This window comes from Ictidomys tridecemlineatus, chromosome 6 (genome assembly GCF_052094955.1).
Source record: "Ictidomys tridecemlineatus isolate mIctTri1 chromosome 6, mIctTri1.hap1, whole genome shotgun sequence".
NCBI classification, from domain to species: Eukaryota; Metazoa; Chordata; class Mammalia; order Rodentia; family Sciuridae; genus Ictidomys; species Ictidomys tridecemlineatus.
In genome coordinates, this window is record NC_135482.1 from 102762407 (window position 1) to 102775225 (window position 12819).

The 12819-nt window shown below is 38.8% G+C and overlaps 2 pseudogenes; both read right to left on the reverse strand.

Annotated features, from left to right (window-relative positions):
• Positions 1 to 2010: 2010 nt before the first annotated feature.
• On the reverse strand, positions 2011 to 2631 carry LOC101959907 (RNA-binding protein with multiple splicing 2 pseudogene; annotated as a pseudogene).
• A 3210-nt stretch (positions 2632 to 5841) lies between these two features.
• LOC144365085 (protein tyrosine phosphatase domain-containing protein 1-like) overlaps positions 5842 to 12819 on the reverse strand; it is a 43410-nt pseudogene continuing 36432 nt past the window's right edge.

The window sequence follows — 12819 nt, forward strand, 5'->3', positions numbered from 1 at the left end:
TTCACAATAAATACTCTGAGCCTCAAATACCAGTGCCATTCTCTTAATGTGAATGCATTCACCCCCAGAAATCTCTGAAAATTCAGTGTTCAAACTGAGTGGATCCCACATAAGATCACACACACACTATACACCTGCTTCTTTTAGATGGACAGATGTTTATTCTTCTCTTGAACAGCATAAAACTGGAATGCAGTCCTGAACTAAGAACTTAGTCTTACAAAAATTAACTTAGAAACACCTGTCTTAATATTCAAAAACAACCCAGTCATGCTTGACTAAAACAGAGATTTAATGATGAGGTGGATCAGGTGGATGGAAAATGGCCATGATTCTTCTAGTTTTGCCTAATGTTTTATAGAATATCAATAACTAAATTCTACTATTTCCTATTAGTCTAGTACTCCAATGGCCTCGTCTCCTTTCTTGTTATTCCACAACTCTCTAAATCTCATGTTTTTCTATAAAATTGCACTATTACTCATTAAATTCTATTGTTTTCTATCATTTATCATTGTTATTTACTCTACACTCTTTTTTCTGGCTATCTTTGTTTAAATAACCAATAATTCTAACCTCCAAAATTGCAAAATTGGCTGTATTTACTGTGAATTATTCCAATCCCAGACCATCCTCACATATTTATTTGGGTTGGAAAGGACTGAGTAAGTGAGCAAAACACTGAAATTCTCTGTGCTACAGATTCATTATAATCTGTAGCAAAGTTTCCAAAATTCAGTTATTTACATGCAAACAAATAAATGTTTCCACATCTACATTCTAACAGAATAATTTTAAACCAATATTTTATTTATTCTTTTTCATGATTTCTTCCTTTTCCCATATGAGTTTTTTTTTCCTGTTTTAATTTTGTTCAATATTTTTGTAGTTGTAGATAAACAGCCTGCCTTTTTTTCCATTTTGGATTTTTTTTATTTTACATTTCATATATTATCCAGTTTTGCATTCTCATAGGATCAACAATAACAACAGCCATATAGTCTCCCACATCTGAAATGGAAAGATAGTCAAAGTTGTGACTAAATGTAAAGCACTGATATGTTCACAAAACAAAATAAAATTGTTCAATTTTTCTTCATTTTTCTTAAACTAACGTCTGACACAAAGGCTCACTGCTGAAGAACAAAAACTTTTCTTCTTCATGCCTCAATCTAAACATTAAATTTATCTGTCAAGGCAAACAAGGTCTCTTTAATAATTAATGGCACACACATGAAAAATCCTTTATGATGCATAAAAATTTTGTTATACAGGGTGCAAAAATACTTTTCACCTTTTGGTTGGCTTTAGGTTTGGAAAGAACAGGGAGAAGTGGCAGGAGCAGGGTACCCTGTGGAGAGGTCAATGAGATAGGCAAAGGAAAGGGCTTTCTTATAATTGTTGGCCCATCTGAGAAGGAAGCAGAGGATTGATTTGAAATGACAAGGCAAAAACTTTAGTGGCTGCTGAGCCTGGAAGTGTGTATGGTGCATGGGTCCTCAGGGGAGAAATAGCCATAGGGCTCAGGCCTCTCTGAAGCAGGGTGGGTATAGGGGTGGGGTATGGAGAGAGGACCAGGCACCATAAGTCAGGACCTGTTGCTATGGAGACAGTATGAGAAAAAACTGCACACACTTATAAACACAGGTTTGAGTACCTGAATTCATGCCAGAAAACATGCAAAATTAAACACCTCATTTTCTTGAAGGAGAGCTTAAGAAGCATGTTTGAGTGGGAGGTCATGTCAGTTCTTGCTGGGTCCAGTGAAGCCTCCTTGTTGGGTCTGGGCCCTCAAATCCTCATGGAGGCCTTGGAGGAGAGGTTTGGGGTGGAACAAGCCTGAGGAAGAGGGAAAGGAACAGAAAGCAGTTCAATGAGTTAGGCTTTAGATTCACAGTCTCTGGAAAAGTAGCATTCTGCATAGGCTGCAGGGGGTGGTGGAAGCTGAGGACCCTATTCTGTCCAGACCACACAGTCCAAAACCAACTCCCTGGTGACCAGACTGAAGAATTAACAGAACTGGCCATGCTTCCATCCTTGCTGAGTGGTATCAAAGGAGGGGTACCAGGGCCCCCCGACAATGTAGGCCAGCAGCACTAGCAGCAACAGCAATTGGGTAGGGTGAACACAGCATGTGAGATGGCTGGGGTCAGCTCTGTGGTGTACAGAGGGTATGGCACCCAGGCCTCTGGGAACTCAGGGATCAGTGCAGCACCTATCAGGTCATAGGGGTGCCAGGAAATGAAATGTGCTCCTAGGGAAGGCTGAACACTAGTGGGATTTGTCATTGTCATTATCTTGCTCTTGGCCATCTTTGTGTTGGCTTTGGCAAATTAGCTTCAGTGTTTGCAGGTTCTCAGGATCAAAGCAAATACCATTCAATGCATTTTTGGCCGCTTTTGCTCCTGCCAGGCTGTAAAAGATGAGAAAACCCACGGCCTGTCTTCAGGTGAGCTTCATCAGGGACCCTTCATACCCCTTGAAGGGACAGAAGAGCAGGTAGAATTCTCTGGGTTTAATGTCCACAGGGAGGCCACTGACAAACAATGTCCGAACCTCCTCCTCCAGGGTGATGCCAAAGCCCATACCTGTGCTGGAGCTGTATTCCCCATCCTGCTCCAGGTTGTTCATGGTGAAGAGCGAATGGGTGGCAAAGGGAAGGGAAGATAAAGAGGGAACCTGGAGGGCACCCTTCCCTGGCCCGCATGCCTTTATTTTATTTTTTTATTTTTTTATGTAGTGCTAAGAATAGAACCCAGTGCCTAGACATGCTCGGCAAGTGCTCTGCCACAGAGATACAGCCCCAGCCCATACTGTTTTTATTAATGCATTAGAGTTATACATAATAGTGTGATTTATTTTGACATATTTGTACTTGCATTTAATATAGTTTGCTGTATTTCCATCCGCAGTCCTTCCACTCTCTCTCCTCTCCTTCCTTCCCCTGCTCCCCTGCCTCTACTCTACTGTTATCCCTTATATTTTATTGTTTTTATTGTTTGGTACTTTATAGATACACATAAAGATTGAACTCACTCTGGTATATTCATTTAGGTTCATAGCATAATTTGGTTCATTTCATCCTTCAGTTCCTCACATTTCACGTGCTTTCACTCTGCCTCTCAATTCTCTTGTTCTCCTCTACTGAACTATCTTTAATTCTCATGGGTACCCTCATTTTAAATTTTATTTATCTCTAGCTTTACCATATGAGAGAGAGCATTTGACCTTTGACTACCTGTGTCTGGCTTTATTTACTTTTTATAACTTAAATGTTTTATTTAAAAATAAAATATACTTTCTGACCATAATATACATAAGTTACTTTAAAAATTCTAAAATTCATGAATCATATGTGTTGTTATTTTTTTCAAAAACTTCCCATGCACTTCTGTAATTCAGAATTGGGAATCATTTAGCTATATTAGAAAGTTCAAAGACCTTAGTTTAGACTATGAAGTCTCCACATTTGGATAACAACTTTCATTGATCAACTTCATTAGATATTCACTTACAATCATTTTAGGAAAGAGCAATAGCAACTGTCAGCAATAACTATTTCCTAAGCACTTCAGACTCTTTCATGCAAATTTGTGTTTTGTTTTGTTTTGTTTGGGGGTTGTTCTTTTCATTTTTATTTAAATAAATACAATACTTGTACATAGACTGATCATATCTCATTTAAAGCTAAAAGTTCCTGGATTTTCAGATGTGCATGACTATTTTATAATTTGAAACAAGTATTTTGGACACACAGGTAAAAAGATGGTTTTTGGTCAAAAAAAAGAAAGAAAGAAAAAGAGCTGATAAAAGCACTGTGATGTCACTTGTCCACTCGAGAGTGATGGAGACAAGGACAAGCATTTTGGGGAGAGGTGGGGGGAAAAATACAATTACCGCTGGATAAAATGCAACTGCTTCCTCCCCTACTTTCCTAGAGTGGGCACTTGAAAAATGAGACATTTCAGGAGTAGTCTAGCAAGTTTGTTGACGGCCATTGAATTTGATTTCCTAAAAAAAATAAACAATATGGAAGAACACTGCAGTTAGTCTTTGGCTTAAAAGTTAGTAAGACCCATAATGACTAAAATATTTTCTGATGTTCTAGATTCATAATTCAGAAATGAAGAAGTTGGAGAAATTTTCTTCATTTTAAATTAGTCTTGCTTCCCCTGAAATTTCATCTTGAAAACTAAGTAGTTGTCTCTTTAGTTTGAAATTGGTCTGCTTAATATCACTTTTACTGAAGAAGCTGGTGTCCCTTCTGTGACTTGGCCTTTGCTACTCCCACATACTAACTTAATTTAAATAAAGTTATGGCTTCAAGTGCTGATTGATAGTTTGAATTGGAAGAAATTAGTTTAGGCAGTCACCCTTTCTTATTTAAAGCCAGTAAGGGTGAATGCAGCCTGGGGTGGAATTCAATATAAAAAATTGTAATTCTCATGGCAAAAAAGCAGCCAAAGACAGAGGACTGAGACAAGTGGGCCTATGGAACTGTGGATTTGGGAGTGCGGGGCCTGTGCCAGTTCTGTTTAGATGGCGAATTAACAAGTCTGGCCTGACAGATTCTGGCTGAGTTCCTTTTCAGAATGGCTGTGGTGTCTGGAGACAGCAGGGCTGGCAAGGAGACCTGCCTCACACTTTCTCTGGGGTCCCTGGAGAGACACAGGTAAGTCTTGCTCCTTACCAATTTCCCACACTACCCACTTCTGATCCCAATTTCTCTGCAAAATGTGATTTGGCTCAGCAGCAACTTAGGAGAGTAGGAATAGGGCTTGGTGTGTTGAGACTTGCTCCTGCCTCCTGTGACAGCCAAGGCTTGAAAGGTCAACTGGAAGCCTGACAAAGGGCAAGCCCACTTTCTACAAGGAAAAATCCCAGTCAGACCTGGGGCTATGGCTCACTGGTAGAGCACATGCCTAGCATGGGAGAGACACTGGATTTGATCCTCAGCACTACATAAAAAGATAAATAAATAAGGGTACTGTGTCCACCTACAACTAAAAAATATTTTTGAAAAAAAATCAGTCATAACCCATAGCAGTGGTGCACACCTGTAATCCCAGCAGCTCAAGAGGCTGAGGCAGGAAGAACACCGGTTCAAAGCCTTCCTCAGCAACTTAGCAAGGCATTAAGCAACTCAGTGATACCGTGTTTCTGCATAAAATATTTTAAAATGGCCCTTGGGTTCAATCCCTGGTACCATAAAAAAACAATCCCAGTCACCTCACAGTCTATCCACTAAAATAAAACTAAATGGCTTTGAAAAACAAAAAGACACTTTGAAACACTGACACATTTATAAAAAGAAAAACCAAGAATTTCAAACTACATTTTTAGACGTCCTTTAAAAATGTCTCAAAAACATTCTTAGTAACAAATAAAAAATAGTTTAAGACATTTAATGTCTTTGGTCATATGTTCAGTGGGATAGCAGGTTTTACTACTAAAATTATCTATTTGGTAAAATCTCTAGGAAAAGCCCTATCAAAAAAAAATAATTGTTTTGGAGTTTCTTTTTTCAAGAATGTCAAAAAGAATTAATGTAAACACACATACTTAAAATGTTAACACAGCAATATTAAATCAGTCAAATAAATAAAAGAAATTAGCATCAACTCTATGGCAAGTTTTCAAGACTGAGTTGTAGCTCAAGAATATTATAAAACAAATAATTTCCCCAAATAAGAATGATCATTCTCAGTACAAGCCAACAGCATTCAAAATAAAGTGCTATGAGAAAAAGTAGCTCCACAAACTTCAGCTTATTCACAGATGAACAGAAATGTTATCTTGATATTTAGACCTGACATATTCCTCATGAGGAGAAATTCACCTTCACAAGACGCCTGGCTTGGGGCTTTCTTTTGCCATTTTTGTTTTCCAAAAATTTGCTTAAATATTTTCTTTAGGGCATTGTAAACTGTTGGTCCATTTTCAGAATCAAAATTAATCTTAGGGAAAGCCTTAATGATGTGGACAAGGCAAGGTTCCTCCACCTCAATGGGAATTGTCTGAAGGCTCATTATGCAATGCAACACGTAAAGGATAGTCTGGTGTTGTCCCTTCTCTAATAACAGGGCTTTAATGGCACATTCTTGTCTGTCAACCAATGTGTCCACATCCTCTTTGGTGATTACAGGCTCTTAGTTGCTCCACCAAAGACCACATCAAACCACACAGGAGGAAAGGACCTCTCTCATCACGTGTTCTTCCCACCTTCCTTCTCAGGAATTTAGTTCTTTCTTCCATATTTCTACCTTCCATTTTACTTCCTCCTTTTCTACAAATGCATTTAAATTTGCCATAGCTTTGGCTGCCCGTATCCTCCTAGCTTCAACAGTCAATTCAGATGGCAAGGCAGCATGTGGCAATGCTTCAGACAGACCTTTGCTGTTCTGGGCCTCAACCACTGTGTAATTCACAAAGACAGTGGGATACTTGCTGCCTAGAATGGTTTAGATCCTAATAGACACTGCGCCTCTTCCAAAGGGGGTCAAACTCTTACTCATTGGAAAGAATCACATTCCTGTTCTCAATAGGAATTCATGTCCAATCAAGAACTGTGTCTTGGGATTAAAGCCACAGTCCAGAGGGCTGCAGCAAGTCCTGCCCTCCTTCTGCACAGAGCCTGGGCCCCAACCACTGTGCGGTTCACAATGACAGTGGGCCACTTGCAGCTGAGAATGGCTTAGATCCTTATGGACATTCACAAAGTTGGGTATAACTGGTTCCCGAGGATTGCATGAAGCTGAAATACCCACAGAGAAGGTTCTACTTCATTGTACTTCTTTTGGAATGTCTCTCCTACAGAAAAGTGGTGAGTCATCACCCTTGGGTCCTTCCAACCTCCACACTTAGAGTGACTGCAGAAAGAAAATGTGTTGCAAACCAATGCCTCCTTCTGTAACTCTACTTCTGGAGAAGGTGAGACTCAACAATGTTTGGATGTGTCGAGAAGCTCAAGGGTATTTTAGCTCAAGGATACTTTAAAACAAATAATTTAATTTAATTTAATTAACAAATAATTGAAACAAATATGTGAACCAAATTGTCCTGAATGCCCATTGAATAGGAAAATATAGTATTTAGTAACTTCCAGTGGCAATCCTACTGGGTAAAGTCACCCACATACATGTGAGCCTTTTCATACATAGCACCAGATAAGGGGTGACCTTCTGTAGCTCCACAGCCTCTCAGAGATGGGTGTAACCTGCCACGTTGCCAAACAACCTGTTGACTGCAAGACAATATGAAGCAAGATTCTTCCCCTGAAACCTTATCCCAGCCTTTCTTGTACCCCCTTAAATAATCCACAGGAGCCATTTTTTAATTGTTCAGCTACAGTTCCTGTGTGAGTTGGACCTATCAGGTGCTCTGCATTTAAAACCATTTTTCTGACTTTGTCTTTTATTTCTTTATTAATTATTTCAGACTTTAATTTGTGAGGTGGCTTATACCCTCTTGGGCAGGAGGAATTACCTTGGCAATGTGCTGGCAGCCTCAAAATACTAATGGGCTTCTGCTGCAGGAGTTGTGGCCCAGCAAGTTCTGGGAAGGCATGGTCCATGAAATCTCCCCTTGCTCCAGGAGAGTTTTGGTTCTCTTTAAATCTGAGTCACTGTGGCTGAATCGCCTTTTCATATGAGTCAGTGGACGTTTTGCCTCTTCCAAAGGGAGTCAAACTCTTGTTCATTGGACAGAATCATCCTATTTCTCCAACTCTGCCACCACTGCAGTAGGGTTAAATGAGTCTGATGCCTCACTGTTGTGCTACATTAACTCTTCATCCAGCCACATTGTCATCATCTCAGACATGGTTTTTTCGATTTCACCAGACAGTCCATGTCCTTTCAACAGGTCCTTCATCACCACTGGCCTGTTTTCAGCAAAGTCTGGCAGCAATTCGCAGACAAGTTTGACAGCTTTTGGCATGTGTTTCAGAAGTCATGACTCATAACCATGAAGTGGATGATGCTGGCAAATTAGGTACAGATCTGATGTGACAGTGTGTGCTTTGGGATCACAGCATGGAAAAATACTGCAGGAGAGGAGTCAGAAATTGAGTAAGTCACACTGGTTGGAGTGGGGGAGGAGCAGAGCCGCTGCCCATGTCCGAAAAAGGGCCAGCGACCCGTTAGAGAGGCAGTCAGGTAGCCCCATTTGGAGTGGGGGCTGAGCAGAACTGCCGCCCGAGCCCACAAGGTAGGCAGACCTGCGACCCACCAGTGGAACAGGCCTAGAGGCCTGCCAGCATGGTAGACACGTCACACCAATTGGAGTAGGGGCCGAGCAGAGCCGCCACCCACATCCGTATCAGGACCAACGACCCGAGAGCGTGGTAGTTATGTCACCACAATTGGAGTGGGGGCAGAGCAGAGCCGCCTTCCGCGCCCACAGGGTGGGCAGACCTGCCACCGACCAGCGTGGTAGACAGATCACCCTAATTAGAGGAGAAGCACAGCCACTACCCGCCCTGCAAGGGAGATTTTCGAAATATACAAGAACAATATAAATAAATAGGGGGAAAATTTCAAAAACAAAACAGTTTCACCAAGCAGAAAGAAACACTAGCAGTATGAAAAGACAAGGAAAGAAAGGACCACAAGCAATACAGGTCAACTCAACTTTAGAAGAGGTAATAGCTGCAATGGATGGAATGTCAGACAAAGATTTCAGGATATACATGCTTCAGATGATCTGGAGTCTCAAGGAAGACATGAGACAGCAAAATCAGACAATGAAAGATCACTTTGACAAGGAATTACATAAACAAATCCAGGAAGCAAAAGATCAATTACACAGGGAGATAGAGGTAATAAAAAACAAACAAATAGAAATCCTCGAAATGCAGGAAGCAATAAACCAACTTAAAAACTCAATTGAGAATACTACCAGCAGAGTAGATCACTTAGAAGATAGAACATCAGACAATGAAGACAAAGTATTTCAACTTGAAAAGAACATAGACAGCTCAGAAAGACTTCTAAGAAACCATGAGCAGAACATCCAAGAAATATGGGATAATATTAAGAGACCAAACTTAAGAGTCATTGGGATACAGGAAGGCACAGAGCTCCAAACCAAAGGAATAAACAATCTATTCAATGAAATAATACGAGAAAACTTCCCAGACTTGAAGAATGAGACAGAATCCCAAATCCTAGAAGCCTACGGGATGCCAAATGTGCAAAATCATAAGAGATCCACACCTAGATACATTATAATGAAGATGCCCAACATACAGAATAAGGAGAGAATTTTAAAAGCTACAAGAGAAAGGAAGCAGATTACATTTAGGGGTAAACCAATCAGGATAACAACTGATATCTCAACACAGACTCTGAAAGCTAGAAGATCCTGGAATAACATATTTCAAACACTGAAAGAAAATGGGTTTCAACCAAGAATCGTGTATCCGGTGAAATTAAGCTTCAGGATGGAAGATGAAATTAAAACCTTCCACGATAAACAAAAGTTAAAAGAATTTGCAACTAGAAAACCATCTCTTCAAAAAATCCTTGGCAAAACATTACAGGAAGAGGAAATGGAAAATAATAATGAAAACCAATAGTAGGAGGTAGGACAGTAAAGGGGGGAAAGTAATCAAAGAGGAAAACAAATCAGGTTTAGTAACATTAATAAACAAATATGGCTGAAAGAACAAACCATATCTCAATAATAACCCTAAATGTTAATGGCTTAAACTCACCAATTAAGAGACACAGGCTAGTTGAATGGATGACAAAACAAGACCCAACAATATGCTGCCTACAGGAGACTCATTTGATAGGAAAAGATATACATAGACTGAAGGTGAAAAGTTGGGAAAAATCATATCACTCATATGGACTTTGGAAACAAGCAGGGGTGTCCATACTCATATCTAATAAAATAGATTTCAAGCCAAAGTTAATCAAAAAGGATAAAGAGGGACACTACATAATGCTCAAGGGAACCATACACGAACAAGACATAACAATCATAAATATATATGCCCCAAACAATGGTGCAGCTGTGTTCATCAAGCAAACTCTTCTCAAGTTCAAGAGTCTAATAGACCACCATACAATAATCATGGGATACTTCAACACACCTCTCTCACCACTGGACAGATCTTCCAAACAAAAGTTAAATAAGGAAACTATAGAACTCAATAACACAATTAATAACCTAGACTTAATTGACATATATAGAATATACCACCCAACATCAAGCAGTTACACTTTTTTCTCAGCAGCACATGGATCCTTCTCAAAAATAGATCATATATTATGTCACAGGGCAACTCTTAGACAATATAAAGGAGTAGAGATAATACCATGCATCTTATCTGATCATAATGCAATGAAACTGAAAATCAATGATAAAAGAAGGAAGGAACAATCATGCATCACTTGGAGAATGAACAATAGGTTACTGAATGATCAATGGGTTTTAGAAGACATCAAGGAGGAAATTAAAAACTTCTTAGAGTTAAATGAAAACACAGACACTACATATCAGAATCTATGGGACACATTGAAAGCAGTTCTAAGAGGAAAATTCATTGCTTGGAGTTCATTCCTTAAAAAAAGGAAAAACCAACAAATAAATGATCTCATACTTCATCTCAAAATCCTAGAAAAAGAAGAGCAAAACAACAGGAAAAAAGTAGAAGGCAAGAAATAATTAAAATCAGAGCTGAATTAATGAAATCCAAACAAAAGAAACAATTGAAAAAATTGATAAAACTAAAAGTTGGTTCTTTGAAAAAATAAATAAAATCAACAGACCCTTAGCCATGCTAATGAAGAGAAGAAGAGAGAGAACTCAAATTACTAGCATATGGGATGAAAAAGGCAATATCAAAGCAGACATTTCAGAAATACAGAAGATAATCAGAAATTACTTTGAATCCTTATACTCCAATAAAACAGAAGATAGTGAAGGCATAGATAAATTTCTTAAGTCATATGATCTGTCCAGATTGAGTCAGGAGGATATAGACAACCTAAACAGACCAATAACAATAGAGGAAATAGAAGAAAACATCAAAAGACTACCAACTAAGAAAAGCCCAGGACCGGATGGGTATACAGCAGAGTTTTACAAAACCTTTAAAGAGGAACTAACACCAATACTTTTCAAGCTATTTCAGGAAATAAAAAAAGAGGGAGAACTTCCAAATTCATTCTAGGAGGCCAACATCACCCTGATGCCTAAACCAGACAAAGACACTTCAAAGAAAGAAAACTACAGACCAATATCTCTAATGAACCTGGATGAAAAAATACTTAATAAAATTCTGGCGAATCGGATTCAAAAACATACCAAAAAAATTATACACCATGATCAAGTAGGATTCATTCCTGGGATGCAAGGCTGGTTCGATATACGGAAATCAATAAATGTTATTCACCACATCAATAGACTTAAAAATAAGAACCATATGATCATCTCGATAGATGCAGAAAAAGCATTCAACAAAGTACAGCATTCCTTTATGTTCAAAACTCTAGAGAAATTAGGGATAACACGATCATACCTCAACATTGTAAAAGCAATCTATGATAAGCCACAGGCCAGCATCATTCTGAATGGAGAAAAATTGAAGGCATTCCCTCTAAAATCTGGAACAAGACAGGGATGCCCTCTCTCACCACTTCTATTCAACATAGTCCTCGAAACACTCGCCAGAGCAATTAGACAGATGAAAGAAATTAAAGGCATAAAAATAGGTAAAGAAGAACTTAAATTATCACTATTTGCAGGTGACATGATTCTATACCTAGCAGACCCAAAAGGGTCTACAAAGAAACTGTTAGAACTAATAAATGAATTCAGCAAAGTGGCAGGAATCCTCTGAAATGGAAATGAGGACAACTACTCCATTCACAATATCCCACAAAAAAAATAAAATACTTGGGAATCAACCTAACAAAAGAGGTGAAAGACTTATACAATGAAAACTACAGAACCCTAAAGAGAGATATAAAAGAAGACCTTAGAAGATGGAAAAATATACCTTGTATTCATGGATAGGCCGAACTAGCATCATCAAAATAGTGATATTACAAAAAGTTCTCTATAAGTTCAATGCAATGCCAATCAAAATCCCAACAGCATTTCTTGTAGAAATAGATAAAGCAATCATGAAATTCATATGGAAAAATAAAAGACCCAGAATAGCAAAAACAATGCTAAGCAGGAAGTGTGAATCAGGCGGTATAGCGATACCAGACTTCAAACTATACTACAGAGCAATAGTAACAAAAACAGCATGGTACTGGTACCAAAACAGGCGAGTGGACCAATGGTACGGAATAGAGGACACAGTAACCAATCCACAAAACTACAACTATCTTATATTTGATAAAGGGGCTAAAAGCATGCAATGGAGGAAGGATAGCATCTTCAACAAATGGTGCTGGGAAAACTGGAAATCCATTTGCATCAAAATGAAACTGAATCCCTTTCTCTCGCCATGCACAAAAGTTAACTCAAAATGGATCAAGAAGCTTGATATTAAATCAGAGACATGGCGTCTGATAGAAGAAAAAGTTGGCTATGATCTACATATTGTGGGGTCGGGCTCCAAATTCCTCAATAGGACACCCATAGCGCAAGAGTTAACAACTAGAATTAACAAATGGGACTTACTCAAACTAAAAAGTTTTTTCTCAGCAAAAGAAACAATAAGAGAGGTAAACAGGGAGTCTACATCCTGGGAACAAATCTTTACTCCTCACATTTCAGATAGAGCCCTAATATCTAGAGTATACAAAGAATTCAAAAAATTAGACAATAAGATAACAAATAACCCAATCAACAAAT